General features: G+C 44.5%; 2 non-coding genes across 2 annotated transcripts; one reads left to right on the top strand and one right to left on the bottom strand.

Moving 5' to 3' along the window:
- Positions 1–451: 451 nt before the first annotated feature.
- Positions 452–564, bottom strand: trnal-caa (transfer RNA leucine (anticodon CAA)). Its single transcript has 2 exons — positions 527–564; positions 452–497 (listed from the first exon to the last, which is right to left on the bottom strand). It is a non-coding gene; the product is annotated as a tRNA-Leu (tRNA).
- A 14,831-nt stretch (positions 565–15,395) lies between these two features.
- Positions 15,396–15,508, top strand: trnal-caa (transfer RNA leucine (anticodon CAA)). Its single transcript has 2 exons — positions 15,396–15,433; positions 15,463–15,508. It is a non-coding gene; the product is annotated as a tRNA-Leu (tRNA).
- The last annotated feature ends 889 nt before the right edge of the window (positions 15,509–16,397 follow it).

Below are 16,397 nucleotides of genomic sequence, written 5' to 3'. Positions count from 1 at the left end.
CGACTCGGAAAGCACTGCCCGCGATAAAAGAAATTGCAGAATTGGTCTGTTCATGCTGCCTACACGCTTTGAATTGCTGGCATTTTCTGCAAGCGTTCCTTTTTGAGGGTTCATGAAATTCCTCACATTTGAGCCAACACTAAAATATTTCATTCGGGGTCGCCTAATTCATAGTGCAAACCGAATCTACAGGGGAATGCTGTGGCACATGAAGCCGTTTGTTATTCTGTTGTGAGGTGTGAGGGGCGGAATGCAAATCGAGTTGGTGAATAGAAAATGAAACAGGAGTCACTTCTTGAGCTACGAATTCCAAAAAGTATGAAAACCTGTGCATTTTAACAGTGCAGAATACTCACAAATTGCACTGAGTTGCTTGCTTTCTTCTGCTGCTTTTATATTTCAGTCATTCACTGTAGCACTGGAACAATTCAAGAGAGGTAAAAGCAGAAGCTGTCAGGAGTGGGATTGGAACCCACGCCTCCATTTGGAGACCAGAACACCCAAGCCAGCTGGAAAGACACATGTCTTTGAGTCTGGCACCTTAGACCACTCGGCCACCCTGACAAGCACAAGCAAGTGGTGTGCTGAATGCACCAGTAGTTGACTAAACTGAGTTTCTTCCCTGAAATTATTTGCTTGCGAAGAGCCAAGTTGCCTTGAATGGATCTTGGAAATCAAATATACGGATGGATTGTTATTCGGTTGTGAGTTTTGAGGGGCGTATTATAAATTGAGTTGGTGAAAAGGCGCTTTTTGTTAATCTGTCGGGAGGCTGCACAAGGTGTTTAGAGGGAGAACTTCTAAAAGGCAGGCTCTCTATGTTTAACATCAAGAAAGATTTTTTTTTCCCAATGGAAATGCTCTTTGGCGCTTTCAGTTTTACATAGGGAACAACGTCTGCCGAGACCACTTTTGAGCCAATGCAAATGGTAATGTGCCACCAAGTACATTTAATATTGGCTGTGGTAGCGAGCTGCTTTTGTTTGTGAAGCTTTTACTTCTTTAAGCTGAATCATCGGCAGGAGTAGCTTATTAAATCTTTGCTCATTGCGCTCCATCAGAAATACCTTGTCCATGTTCAAAAGAGATCAGGGGATTTACTTCATGCTTTCACATGGCATACCTTACACGAAAGATTTAAATGGGGAATTGATTGTGCTTCTTGATGTTGTTCCTGTGGTTGCCTTGGTTACAATGGTGAACGTTCTTCCACGTTCTGTTAGAGTATCCACTGGGTGGGCTTTATCAATTGGCTCGGATAGGTCATCAGTGCTCCGTCTCCAGAAAAATAATCAGCACTGTCTTTTTTCTGTGCGCATGACCGTCTTTTAAAACATATAAAATCACAAGTTCATTGATTTCTCCAAATAACAACAATACATTTTAACCCTTCAATCCAATAGTTTTACTCCAAGTAAAAAGCAGCGCAATATATAGAGAGATGATATTCAAAGATTTCAACGTTCTTTTTGGATTGCCTGTATGCAGATATCGCTCAGAATTGCTAAAATGATTTTAATTCGGTTTTTCTCTACTACTTTCAGAGTCTTTTATTGACCTTGCTGAAGCAGAGAAGTGACAATCACAAATGCGACCAGTTGTGCAGCTGTTTCTGGTTAATAATAATTAATGCAAAATAAAAAACAGCTCCTTGCATTAAGAGCAAGAGCAACCAACGCACTCGCTTGTTGAGTTGGGTATTTTCCGAGCTACTCTTCCTTAGCTGTGTAGAGGTTTGATGGGTTTACTGAGACAATTACTGAGACTGAGGCAGTAATCACGAGGTGGTTCGTTGTGGCTTTTAGAAAATCAATCGTCAGAACAACTAACAACGCACACACACGGGTTCAATACACGAGATACAGTGATTAATATAAATTGTGCACCAAAAATATACCAGTCTGCCTGGATACAAGTGGCAGACCTTACTGTGAGGGTTATCAATATACAAGGTATATAATGTCGAAGAGATGCAAACACAAAGAGATACACAACAGAGAATATATGTCAATATATATCGTTCGGTTACCAAATCGCTAATTAGTGTTATTACCCACTGTTACTCTAAACTCGGAAGTAAATGCAATACTCATGAATTAAATTGATAACAACTTGTGTTGAGGTACAATTGAATTCTCGAGACGCAATGTAGAACATGGAGTTTACTTATTCACTGTGTATGGATTTGGAATTTCCAGGCACGAACACCAAACCAGCTGACAGGCTCTGTTGCAGCCTCGGTTCCAGCGGTTGTCCAATGGGCGTTGTCCCAGCGTCCTCTGGCTACCGGCCAACCAGTCGAGGTGCAGCTCGGAGTTGGACGGGCGGAGGAATCTAACCGCGGCGCGCAGGGCAGTTGTTGCTCCGAGGGGATCTACCAGCAGTCCGGCTGGCTAGTAGAAAGTATCTATGCACAGAGTGTGACCGCAAGTCCTCACAAGTCACTCTTTTGCCCGGGGTAGAAGCTGGTTCGTTCCCGGACCAGCTCTGCTTCTGAATAAGCTATTCAGGTTGTCGACGGGGGTCCAACTGTAGGCTGCCGTTGATCAAGCGGAGCATTCACGTTGGTAGAATTCTGAGTACGTACGGGATCCTCGGCCTCGCGCTTAGAACAAAGTCCAAGTCCCAGTGCAGACAACAGCAGTTGTCACGTGATTGTCTCTGAGGATGCGCGAAAATGGCCAAGGAGAGCCCCGATCTGAGCTTCCAAGTCCCAGTGCAGACAACAGCAGTTGTCACGTGATTGTCTCTGAGGATGCGCGGAAATGGCCAAGGAGAGCCCCGATCTGAGCTTCGCTCCCTTTTTGACCAAGACACAGATGTGTGCTGATTGGTTGAGAGTTTGGCGGGCATTGGAGACCCACGTGGTGTTACCACGCCCTGCCAATCCCTGATTGGTTGATCAAGGTGAGATATGAGTCACTTACTCCTGACACTTAGGAATACAGTCCAGATGTCCATTCAGCACTCCCTAGACAGATAGGCGCCAATGGATGACCATTGATCATGATAGTTAGGCTTAGCTAAGTGCATCTCCGTTTAAGAGCTGTCCCTTATCAAAAGAAAACATCTTAAATCAGCCTGCATGAATACTTTCTCAGTGGCTGCACCACAGAAAGGGAGAGTGAGATGGGGCCTCATTTAGCTTTTAAGATTTTTGGTGAGCAAGAACCACTGAGAACGAGTCTGAATCAATCAAGAACACATATGGTACTGCTGTCCTGTGTACAACTGCTTCGTCCTAATTGAGCTTTTCAGTGTTGAAGAAGATGTTTCCAATTTCGATTGCTGGTTTCAGAGGATGTGCTACAGGATCACAGATTCAATTGAAAAGATTTGGAGATGCATTGGCTGGGATTCAAACCTGGCTCAATTTCATGAAGGCACCTATAAGCAACGTGAGGAAAGGAGAGGGGGCCAGAGGTAGTGTGGCTGAATGGTCTAATATGCTGGATTTTAGGCTCCACTCACTCAGTGGTGTGGGTTTAAATCCCACTACTGCCCAATGTTTTAAGACCTTACTTCCTGTGATTTGTAATATGGTCAGTAAAAGCACTTTATGTGAGTATCTCTTATGTTAGCGAATTCCTCACTGCGTGTCCTGTACTGTGCAGCACAGTGACAAGAACGCCTTGAGTTCTTTTCCGTATGTGAAGAAAAATGCAAAAGAGCATGAAAAGTATTGATGGTATAAAATATCCATGGTACAACTCGAGAAAGAACTGACGGACAAAACAATGACATTTGATGAGTACAAGAGAAACACAACCGTCCGAACATGGGCTTGGATCCTGACCGCTTGCATTAAAAGACAAAGCAAAGGATATAACCTGTAAATGTCTTCATGTCTTACAGTTTATGAAATAACACAATTTCTTACTTTCTTAATAATTTCTTACTATTAATAGATGCTTTTTTAAATTTGAACAGAATCACAATTACAAACATTTGGGGTTAAACTGTTATTCACATACTCTAACGAAGAGAAACGTTAGTGTCTTCCGGTGTGTGAGCCCATTTCTCAAAAAATAAAAAAATAAGATATAAATATTGAATTGTTCTATTTTTCAGGCTTGCATAGTCTTATTCATATTTCAGTTAAGCCTTTTCTTCTGTAGTAATTTCATTTGATATTAAAATTAGTCCTGATTTACAATTTTTGGACATGGTTCATCTTAAAGAATTTTGTAATAAGTTTCAGTTTAGGAAAATCGTGCCCAGAAGCTACCAAAACTGGTAATGTTCACATTATGTGTAATGCAAAAGCAGTAGTTGGGGTGGGAAACAAAAGGCATTTCTTGGTATGAATCCTAAAACTTCATAGATGGCGTTCTAGGACTTTTCGCTTCAGATAAAGCTGTCAATACATCATAGATTTCTACTCAATCAATATCAGCAGTGTTATCACTACCGAACGCTAAATGTATTGCCAGGATCTATTTCGTGAGATCTTCGTAAGAAAATCCAAAAAAGTACAGAAGCAATCAACGTTTCTTTTGGATCGAGAAGAGGATAATTATGAGACTCAAAATATGCCTGTCTTTTCTTTTTTCGAGGACAAATGGATTATTGAGGTGTAAAGATGGGTTCAAAACCAAAATCATCTGCTATTGCTGCTGTTTCTTTGATAGTTTCTTCAAATCCTTCAATTGATCATTGATATTGAGGAATAATATTATACAAATTGTGGTTTTCTGTTAATTGCCAATTTTATTGTAATTACATCTTCGTTTACAGATGTCTTGCATGTATCACAAGGTATAATAGTCGCCGTGTGTCCTCAGCTAAAATGTTTTAAAAAGTACGACAAAAGTTCAATATGCTTAACATCATTTATGGTTATATCTATATTAAAATGAAGGTAAATATACCAAGATATTAAAAAACAATTTTACAGTCCTAACCTAATAATGCTTGTGAAGTTTTCTAATAAATCCGAACTGTAATTTTGAAATATTATTGGTCATTACTTGCCCGGAGGAAGCCGGGTGGGTTTTGCTCTTGTCGCCCGACTTAGTGGTGTTATGACCATGGAACCGACTGCACCTGCTTTTTCTGAGATGCTTCCCCTCTCATGGCGAGATCTCGACTTCTTTAACACCTCTGGATAAAGATCTTCTGTGGAGCAGGTTTCAGACCTCTGCGTACAGCACCCTTGATGTCATTTTATTTTTACAGCAGCCGCATCCGGAAAGTTGTGTCTTTTACTTTTAATTTGAACAACAAAAATACATACAATACAAACGAGCACATAAAACGTATCAAGAAAATCGTCAGGGGTTCATGCTATAATACTGTACTGTTTTCAGGTTCCCTCAGGAAAAGGACAAGTGGCGACGTGATAGTTAACCAAGCGACAGCTTTATTCTTTTATCGAAACCACACAAAACCAAACACAGGACATACACACACATGAGGAGACTGATGGAACACGTTCACATATTTAGGGTGGTAATTACTTAACAACAGGCTATACACTTATAAGGCTACACAGGACACTAAAACTACTATAACACTATTCACATATGCAGAGTCAGCTGCTGGTCATCGAGCTGACCCTCACTCTCCCCGGCTACATCTCCCAACCTGCTCCACGGTACCATGAGTGCCTAGGTGCACTTCCTCCTCACCACCGGGCCAGGGGGGTTACACTGTCCCCACCTGAAGCGTCTGGCGTCCCGCCGACATCGAACACCCCCCTCAGGCTATACTCATACTAGGCTAAAGGCTGTGGAACTCTGCGTGAGCAGCTGTTACGAAGCGGTGGTTGCCGGCGGCCCGCGGTCACCCCATTGTCGGTCGGCTCCGGCCCTGGCTGCTCCTCCGGAGCCTCCCCGCGGGGCTCCTCCTCCCGGTCCCAGTAGGGGGCCAGGCGGTCTCGGTGCAGAACCACCACTCTCCCCTGGTAGCAGTCCTTGCCTACCACCCTGAGGACCTCAGCGGCCCCCTCCCACAAAGGCGCCAGCTTAGGGCTGAGGCCTTTGCGGCGGTGCGGGCTGTACACCCAAACCAAGTCCCAGGGCAGGAAGGCAGGCCCCCTGCAGAGCAGGTCGTAGTGCCGCTTCTGCCGGACTCCCGCCTGAGTCAGATGGGTCCGGGTTAAGCTGTCCGGTCGTAGTCCGGTCCAGCTGGTGGTGCCGACTCGTCTCCGGGCGGCGGGCCGAAGACCAGGTCCACCAGGGTTTGCATTTCCCGGCCCAGCATGAGTGAGGCCAGGGTACACCCGGTAGATTCCTGGACTGTGGTCCGATAAGCCCAGAGCTCGAGGGGGAGGTGGCGGTCCCAGTCCCGTTGGTGACAGGACACCAGGGAGGCCAGCTGGGTGGGGAGCGTCCGATTAAACCGCTCCACAGACCCGTCGCTCTGGGGATGCAGCGGGATGGTCTGAGTCTTAGAGATCCCCAGGCGCTGGCACACTCTGGCGAAGACCTGGGACTTGAAGTTACGCCCCTGGTCACTGTGTAACTCCTCCGGCACCCCCAGCCTGGCAAACATCCCCTCCAGTAGTGCATCGGCCACCGTGGGGGCACTCTGGTCCAGGAGGGCATAGGCCTCCGGCCACTTCGTGAAATAGTCCATTGCTACCAGGATATAGTGGTTTCTGGCCTCGGTGCGCGGAAACAGGCCCAAAACATCCACCCCCACCCGCTCCATAGGAGCCCCCACCTGGTGTTGTTGGAGGGGGGCCCGAGAGCACTCGAGGGGACCTTTCTGCGCCACGCACACCGCACACGTTTGGCAATACCGCCCCACGTCCCGGTGGCAAAGACCCCAATAAAAATGGCCTCGGAGACGCTGCAGGGTTTTTTTACAGCCGAAATCCCCCATGCCCGGCTGGCCATGCACCACTCTGAGCACAGCCGCGCGGAGCGACTGTGGCACCACCAGCTGCCACCATATCTCGCCACTGGAGGGTACCTGCCACCCCCGGCGCAGCACCCCGTCCTTTACCTCCAAGGCCTCCTACAGGACGCAGAGGGCCTTGACGGACTTTGGGTGCTGGGGGAGCTCCTCTCGCACAGGCCGCGCTCCTGCTGCCTTCCAGCGGAGCACCGGCCCCACGTCAGGATCAGCTGCCTGTTGCTGTGCCAGGTCTGACATGCCCACCCCCAGCAGCCCCTCCAGGGCTGTGGCCGAGGTGCTCGCCTCCGTCACTGTGCAGACGGCTCCCTCACACTGCTCCCACCGGGCGCAGTAGTGGCAGTCCGCAACCTCACAGGGGCGCCGCGAGAGAATGCCGGCATTGAGATGGCGAGATCCAGCACGGTGCACAACAGTGAAGTCATACTCCTGCAGGACCTCTATCCATCGCACCATCTGCGCCTCCGGCTCCTTAAAGTGGAGCAGCCAGGTGAGGGACGCATGGTCGGTCCTCAACAGGAATCGGGTCCCGAATAGGTATGGCCTGAAGCTCGCGACGGGCCACGCAGTAGTTCCGTTCAGCCTTATTCAAAGCCCGACTGTAGAAGGCAACTACCCGCTCCCATCTGGCCCCTCCTGTGCCAGCACCACGCCCACCCCCAAGTCACTTGCATCGGTATCCAGGATATACGGTAACCACGGATCGGGATAGGCTAGCACGGAGGGAATGGGAATGACAGTAAAGTGCCAGGGGCCCTGGCCGATGGAAAAGGCTGTCTTCGAGCGAGCATTGGGAGCGAGCGGTACCTGTCATTACCTGCTTAGTGAGCCCAAGATCTCATCAAGAATCGTATACAGCAACAGCATTTGGCGCATTGTTCCATACTCCGACCACTCTCGGTGTAAACAGGTCCCTCCTTGAAATGCACTGGTCTCTGCTTGAAATGCACTTTCCTGCATTTGCTTTGGTGTAACTGGCTTCCCCTGCATGGGCAAATGTGAAGAAGATCCTTAGTAAGTCATTGAAGAAAACCGAGAAGAGGTCGGAGTGGCCTCTGTCGTTCATCAACGATCCACTCAGGCAGTACTCCGCCGTTTGTTCACATCGATAGGCTTTTTTTTGCCTTCATTTGTGCAAGTAGTAAAAGCAGACACCCCTATTCTGCTGTGACACGGATTCGAACCGGGGTTGTAGCAGCCACAACGCAAAGTACTGACCACTATACAATTACGGCGAGTTACCAATACACACGTGCAGGGCAGAAAAGGCTGTGCTCTCTTCGTGTGACAGGAGTCGGAAAAGTCCTGATGTTGCATTTCAACTGAGCCCCAGTATACATCGACCCTTCGACACTCTAAGTGCAAACAGCAATTACAGTTTGCTTGCATGACACACGGAAGAAAGCTGCATGCTCCCATATGGGCTAGTGGTTAGGATTCCTGGTTTTCACCCAGGCGGGCCAGGTTCATTTCCTGGTATGGGAATGTGTCAGTTTTGCCTCCTGCTTTCCAAAAGATCAGCACCGTGTACGAAGGAGCCACACTAAAACCACTCGATCATGTGCAAAACGTACAAGAAGAAGGGGCGCGTGTTTCCAACCGAGGACCTCTCGCTTGTGAGCCGAAGTGATCATCACTGCAGCTCGGAAACCTGCAGGAGGTGGGAGGGGTGACTCTGGTAGATAGTGTTGACCTTCGGCAATAGAATTTATACTCTCCAAGATGATATTTGCACTTTCTGGAGAGGAGATTTTCTCCACTTCAGTAGCCCGATTGCGTCGATTGCGTGGAGAGGGCTGTAGAATGTGGCGCAGCCTTTCCTGCTCCGTCCATGACAGGCGTGCTGGTCTCTGGTGAGCACGGTCAATCAGCGCACTCCAACGAAGGCACTGGAAGCAGCTGAATAGCATTGGCGAAGCTCAGGGCTGGGTCACTGTGCATGGTTTCCCATCGTTTCCGTTGTGTAGTGGTTCTCACGTTTGCCTCACACGCGAAAGGTCGCTGGTTCAAAACTGGGTGGAAACACAGTGGCCACGCTCACTGTTTGGGGATTCCTAGTGTGGGGATCTATGGGATCTGCACAGTGCATGTCACAAAGCTTCCTGCTGTCACTTCAATGTGCATCCTGATGTCGAGTTGTGTGCTGTGCACAGGCTCTGAAAGTGATTAAAAGGTGCACGACGCTGTGAAAGAAAATGCAAAGAAGTGAAAGGCAGTCCTTTCTATAAGGAGGTAGAAGGAGAGCAACTCGCTGTCGGGGAATCGAACCACGGTCTCTAACGAGGAAGACATCGCTCTCTGTCTCCCGGTATTTCACATCGGAAAACACAAACGACCAACTCGGAATGACATGCTTTTGATGCTTTTCAAAGCCTTCTTTGTGCACGACAACTGCGCCGCCTAGCAGATACAGCTTCGGCTGTGGAGACTTGTTCGGCTGGCGTTCTGGGAGTCGCGTTTTTCAGAATTGTATTGAGATCGTTTTCCACAGAGCTCAGATGTCAAAGCACAGCAGCAGCTCTTCACAGCGATCATCTATAACGCCCTTTCTCCCGCAGCTCCGTCCTTATTGGAAGGAAGCAAGAGTGAAATAGTGCAGGGAAATAGACTGTGTGTAGTGTCTATGTGAGTATTAATGATCATGACATTACTGATAGTTTCAGTATTAATGCTAGTATTCATGTTAATATTAGTGAGAGTATATCTGGTAGTTTTACTAATAATACAAGTATACATGTGACTTTGTGATGATAGATACTTTTAAATTTAGTTTTAATGCTAGTTTTCACGTTAAATTTAGTGATAATTATACTGTTAGTGTCAGAGTATTAACACTCATCATCATGTTAGGTTTCATGACAGTATTACTGTTATTATACATATTATTAGTCTAGTAGTTGTTTTTGTCAGTGTTAGTAACAATGATAGGGTTTGATGATAGTGTTAGTGTTGTAATATTGGCAGTATCTGCATTAGTGTTAGTTATAGTGTATCTGTACCTAAGAGTGGATGCGGTGTCTATGTGTGTACAGATGCAGCCATTCAAAGTGAGCGGTACAGACACGTACCGCAGGTAAGATGACACGGGGTACCGCGGTGCGTGATTGTTTGACCGACAGGGGCACTCGTGGTCCGTTGGTCTGTCGTAGAAAGACTTACTGTAAACGTCTTTACTGTGCCCATTGTAGATATTGAATTTTACCACTGAAGGTAAATCTTAGTAGCTGAGCATAAAAAGAATAGGAGCATACTGTAACGCGTGTGAAGGCCATAAACGATATTAATTTTGGAACATAAACATACAGTACATGGCTGGTCTTGGTACTTTAAAGAAAAAAATACACACCAGTATTCCATTTCTCCCTAAACATTGTAAGCTTCGAAGTCTTTAACTAACGTGATACTGGAGTCAACAAGCATACTTTTAGAATTTGATTAAAAGGGAATATAATATGGAATCGCGTATCTCAAGAATTTAATAACGGTATGATTATATCCGTGTACTGCGGCAGGGCTGTGTAGGGCTGTATCGCCTGCCTGTTCATGCGAGCTGTCTTGTAGCCTACTGGTCTAGGTGCGTGACTACCAGCTTGCAGGTTGTGTGTTCAAATCCAGCTGGTGCTGGACCTTCCAGTTTTATTTATTTATTTTTTAATCGCGTATATGGCGCTGAAATATGTGTGACACACTGGTGGCCTGACACGGTGAGGTGCCCTGGCGCCATATATTTCATGGATATTATGGAATATAATGGATGGATATCTTAGTTATCTTTCTAGTTCACAGGTTTGCATGCATAATTTAATTTTGAAAGCCACTGAGACATCAGGTACTACTGTTGTATTTATGAAAAAGAAACAAAACAAAAAACATACTAACAACTGTGCCATCCTACTCCTTAGTTAATACATTTTATTATTCATAAACAGTTAACATTGTTAGCAAAATATTTTGAATTATATTTAACCCTATTTTTTCTTTAGTTTTGTATTTAACTTATTATATGATAGTCAGACTTAATGTATATTTGAACAATGAAAATATATTTTCACAAGATTTTACATTAAGCACTTAAAATTAATATGGTTAATAATAGTAAACTGTAACATGCTGTAGCAAGATCGGTTAAACTGCGAAGAAAATGCTTTCAGAGAAAATGTTTCAGGTGTGAAGAACATAGATCTCCAATGCAATTTCAACCAAACCTGTTCCCACACACCCTGCCCCCACTACCATTAGAATATACACAAACATTTTAGTGTTTCATTCTGAGCAGAAGACCCTCACACCTGAAGAGTGCTGGCTGTGACGAATTAAACCGGTTTTACAGGTTTCAATCACAGACCATGTGACATAGGACTCAGTAAAGTAACACACAGCGCCACTGGATTTGATAATACCTAACCAAAATCCGCAATATGGAAACAGAACCTGTGTGATTGTTGATAGATGATGTACTCGTAACATTTTTTCAAGACGAACTACAACATTTAAAAAATGACTTGTATGTACTTGATATCTCTAATCAATCCACGGGTTCCAGCACAAAACAAAAGTAAAACGCATACCGTTTCGCGCTTCTTATTAGTTGCTCAAAAGTAATTTGACCGTATGAAATGCATAATATAAACCTAGAAACATATACGTGAGCAGTACTTAAGCACTGTAGTATCGGTGTTAAGACATACCTCTCAAATACTGTAAATGAAGTTAAAAATATCTCAAGACCGATTCTGGTCGTAATGAAACCATGCAAGGGAGTTTTTATGTCCGTTGCAGTTCTTTTGCAACATGAATATAATTATATCGTTATTAATTTCTTGAGATACGCGATTCCATATTATATTCCCTTTTAATCAAATTCTAAAAGTATGCTTGTTGACTCCGGTATCACGTTAGTTAAAGACTTCGAAGCTTACAATGTTTAGGGAGAAATGGAATACTGTTGTGTATTTTTTTCTTTTCATGATAGGTGTCGCATTTTAAATCATTTTCGTAGTTAGAAATTATGAAACGCCCTGTTAAAAGCAAGGAAGTTTTTATGCCCGTTGAAGTAAAACAAAATGCCTGACAAAGTATGGCTTGGACAGATTCCAAGTGCTTGTACAAATGTGCTAAAGAAATTATACTTTGAGTATACAGCTTGTCCAAAGTCATCCATTATTAATACTATTAGTAATATCTTCAGTAAAGGCTTTGATGCATAAATATTTCTGATAAAGGTAGGTTGTGTACTTTTGTCCAACTGAGCAATCTTGCTTTCATAAAATATACCAACATTTTAATGACTGATGATTAACATGCTGTAATACACAGTTCAAAATTAAAGGCTCAAATGCTGTACATGAGACGTTAAGCTCCCCCTGGCGGTTTTACAAGGCGACGCCGGATAGTTAGTCACGTGACACACGTGAACCGCGTGATACCCCGGTGGGCGTGTCGCGGTATGCCGCGAAATACCTCACCCATTTTGAATGGCTGCATCTGAACATCCCCGACATAGAAGGTTGTGGAAGTGACTTAGAGATGTGCAAGTGCTCACAGAACACAATCCATCTTTTGCATCTTTTAAGTGCTCTTGATTAAACTATGCATAGTAAAACAGCAGTACTGATGATTTTCATGGACTGATGCACACTTGTTTACAACTCCAGTGATAAAACCTTGTCTGTAAATATTGTAGAACGTAAAAGGGTGAAACAACGCTCCAACCGCAGGAATGGTAACAGAAAGGATAATTTTCTTATTTAATACGTCCTTTTGAGATGTCTTGTCAACGCACACAGACGTTAGAGCTGAACAAATATTTTGTACACAAGACGGCAGTGCGATATTAGAATTCCTGTCTTCTTGATGGATTCAGACTCCTTCTCAGAGGTCCATGCTCACCAAATAAGTTTACAGCTGTAGCGGCAATGCTTGTTAATAAGACAGAATTAAGCATTGCTGAGCTTTCCTAAATGAGGCCCCATCTCACTCTCCCTCTCTGTGGTGCAGCCACTGAGAAAGTATTCATGCAGGCTGATTTAAGATGTTTTCTTTTGATAAGGGACAGCTCTTAAACGGAGATGCACTTAGCTAAGCCTAACTATCATGATCAATGGTCATCCATTGGCGCCTATCTGTCTAGGGAGTGCTGAATGGACATCTGGACTGTATTCCTAAGTGTCAGGAGTAAGTGACTCATATCTCACCTTGATCAACCAATCAGGGATTGGCAGGGCGTGGTAACACCACGTGGGTCTCCAATGCCCGCCAAACTCTCAACCAATCAGCACACATCTGTGTCTTGGTCAAAAAGGGAGCGAAGCTCAGATCGGGGCTCTCCTTGGCCATTTCCGCGCATCCTCAGAGACAATCACGTGACAACTGCTGTTGTCTGCACTGGGACTTGGAAGCTCAGATCGGGGCTCTCCTTGGCCATTTTCGCGCATCCTCAGAGACAATCACGTGACAACTGCTGTTGTCTGCACTGGGACTTGGACTTTGTTCTAAGCGCGAGGCCGAGGATCCCGTACGTACTCAGAATTCTACCAACGTGAATGCTCCGCTTGATCAACGGCAGCCTACAGTTGGACCCCCGTCGACAACCTGAATAGCTTATTCAGAAGCAGAGCTGGTCCGGGAACGAACCAGCTTCTACCCCGGGCAAAAGAGTGACTTGTGAGGACTTGCGGTCACACTCTGTGCATAGATACTTTCTACTAGCCAGCCGGACTGCTGGTAGATCCCCTCGGAGCAACAACTGCCCTGCGCGCCGCGGTTAGATTCCTCCGCCCGTCCAACTCCGAGCTGCACCTCGACTGGTTGGCCGGTAGCCAGAGGACGCTGGGACAACGCCCATTGGACAACCGCTGGAACCGAGGCTGCAACAGAGCCTGTCAGCTGGTTTGGTGTTCGTGCCTGGAAATTCCAAATCCATACACAGTGAATAAGTAAACTCCATGTTCTACATTGCGTCTCGAGAATTCAATTGTACCTCAACACAAGTTGTTATCAATTTAATTCATGAGTATTGCATTTACTTCCGAGTTTAGAGTAACAGTGGGTAATAACACTAATTAGCGATTTGGTAACCGAACGATATATATTGACATATATTCTCTGTTGTGTATCTCTTTGTGTTTGCATCTCTTCGACATTACATACCTTGTATATTGATAACCCTCACAGTAAGGTCTGCCACTTGTATCCAGGCAGACTGGTATATTTTTGGTGCACAATTTATATTAATCACTGTATCTCGTGTATTGAACCCGTGTGTGTGCGTTGTTAGTTGTTCTGACGATTGATTTTCTAAAAGCCACAACGAACCACCTCGTGATTACTGCCTCAGTCTCAGTAATTGTCTCAGTAAACCCATCAAACCTCTACACAGCTAAGGAAGAGTAGCTCGGAAAATACCCAACTCAACAAGCGAGTGCGTTGGTTGCTCTTGCTCTTAATGCAAGGAGCTGTTTTTTATTTTGCATTAATTATTATTAACCAGAAACAGCTGCACAACTGGTCGCATTTGTGATTGTCACTTCTCTGCTTCAGCAAGGTCAATAAAAGACTCTGAAAGTAGTAGAGAAAAACTGAATTAAAATCATATTAGCAATTCTGAGCGATATCTGCATACAGGCAATCCAATAAGAACGTTGAAATCTTTGAATATCATCTCTCTATATATTGCACTGCTTTTTACTTGGAGTAAAACTATTGGATTGAAGGGTTAAAATGTATTGTTGTTATTTGGAGAAATCAATGAACTCGTGATTTTACATGTTTTAAAAGACGGTCATGCGCACAGAAAAAAGACAGTGCTGATTATTTTTCTGGAGACGGAGCACTGATGACCTGTCCGAGCCAATTGATAAAGCCCACCCAGTGGATACTCTAGCAGAACGTGGAAGAACGTTCACCATTGTAACCAAGGCAACCACAGGAACAACATCAAGAAGCACAGTCAATTCCCCATTTAAATCTTTCGTGTAAGGTATGCCATGTGAAAGCATGTAGTAGATCCCCTGATCTCTTTTGAACATGGACAAGGTATTTTTGATGGAGCGCTATGAGAAAAGATTTAATAAGCTACTCCTGCCGATGATTCAGCATAAAGAAGTAAAAGCTTCACAAACAAAAGCAGCTCGCTACCACAGCCAATATTAAATGTACTTGGTGGCACATTACTATTTGCACTGGCTCAAAAGTGGTCTCGGCAGACGTTGTTCCCTACTTTACGTAGCGCCAAAGAGCATTTCCATTGAGAAAAAAAAAATCTTTCTTGATGTTAAACATAGAGAGCCTGCCTTTTAGAAGTTCTCCCTCTAAACACCTTGTGCAGCCTCCCGACAGACTAACAAAAAGCGCCTTTTCACCAACTCAATTTATAATACGCCCCTCAAAACTCACAACCGAATAACAATCCATCCATATATTTGTTTTCCAAGATCCATTCAAGGCAACTTGGCTCTTCGCAAGCAAATCATTTCAGGATGGAAACTCAGTTTAGTCAACTACTGGTGCATTCAGCACACCACTTGCTCTCGCTTGTCAGGGTGGCCGAGTAGTCTAAGGCGCCAGACTCAAGGACATATATCTTTCCAGCTGGCTTGGGTGTTCTGGTCTCCAAATGGAGGCGTGGGTTCAAATCCCACTCCTGACAGCTTCTGCTTTTAGCTCTCTTGAATTGTTCCAGTGCTACAGTGAATGACTGAAATATAAAAGCAGCAGAAGAAAGCAAGCAACTCAGTGCAATTTGTGAGTATTCTGCACTGTTAAAATGCACAGGTTTTCATACTTTTTGGAATTCGTAGCTCAAGAAGTGACTCCTGTTTCATTTTCTATTCACCAACTCGATTTGCATTCCGCCCCTCACACCTCACAACAGAATAACAAACGGCTTCATGTGCCACAGCATTCCCCTGTAGATTCGGTTTGCACTATGAATTAGGCGACCCCGAATGAAATATTTTAGTGTTGGCTCAAATGTGAGGAATTTCATGAACCCTCAAAAAGGAACGCTTGCAGAAAATGCCAGCAATTCAAAGCCTGTAGGCAGCATGAACAGACCAATTCTGCAATTTCTTTTATCGAGGGCGGTGCTTTCTGAGTCGATGGCTCTGCATTAGAAATGAGAAGTGCTGAACTCTAAACACGTTCTTGCCATAACTGCTACTCCTGCTGCTACTCCTTCGTCCTCGAAAAAAGAAAAGACAGGCATGTTTTGAGTCTCAAAATGATCTTCAGGATCCACAAGAAACATGTAAATTTGATTGATTCCGCAGTATTTTGGATGTACTGTACTTATAACTTCCATCGAAGAGAGATTTCATCAGTTGCATGAAATTGAAACTTCCGACTTTTTGTCTGGTATTGAAAATATGTTAAAAAAAAACCATAAACAATTTTCTAACAAACAACTCATGAATTATTGCCAGGATCTATATTTAGCGTTCGGTGGTGATAACACTGCTTATATTGATTGAGTAGAAATCTATGATGTATTGACAGCTTTATCTGAAGCGAGAAGTCCTAGAACGCCATCTATGAAG

The sequence above is a fragment of the Lepisosteus oculatus genome, chromosome 14 (assembly GCF_040954835.1).
Source record: "Lepisosteus oculatus isolate fLepOcu1 chromosome 14, fLepOcu1.hap2, whole genome shotgun sequence".
NCBI lineage: Eukaryota > Metazoa > Chordata > Actinopteri > Semionotiformes > Lepisosteidae > Lepisosteus > Lepisosteus oculatus.
The sequence above is the reverse complement of the archived record's forward strand: the minus strand, read 5'-3'. Positions and strand labels throughout refer to the sequence as shown.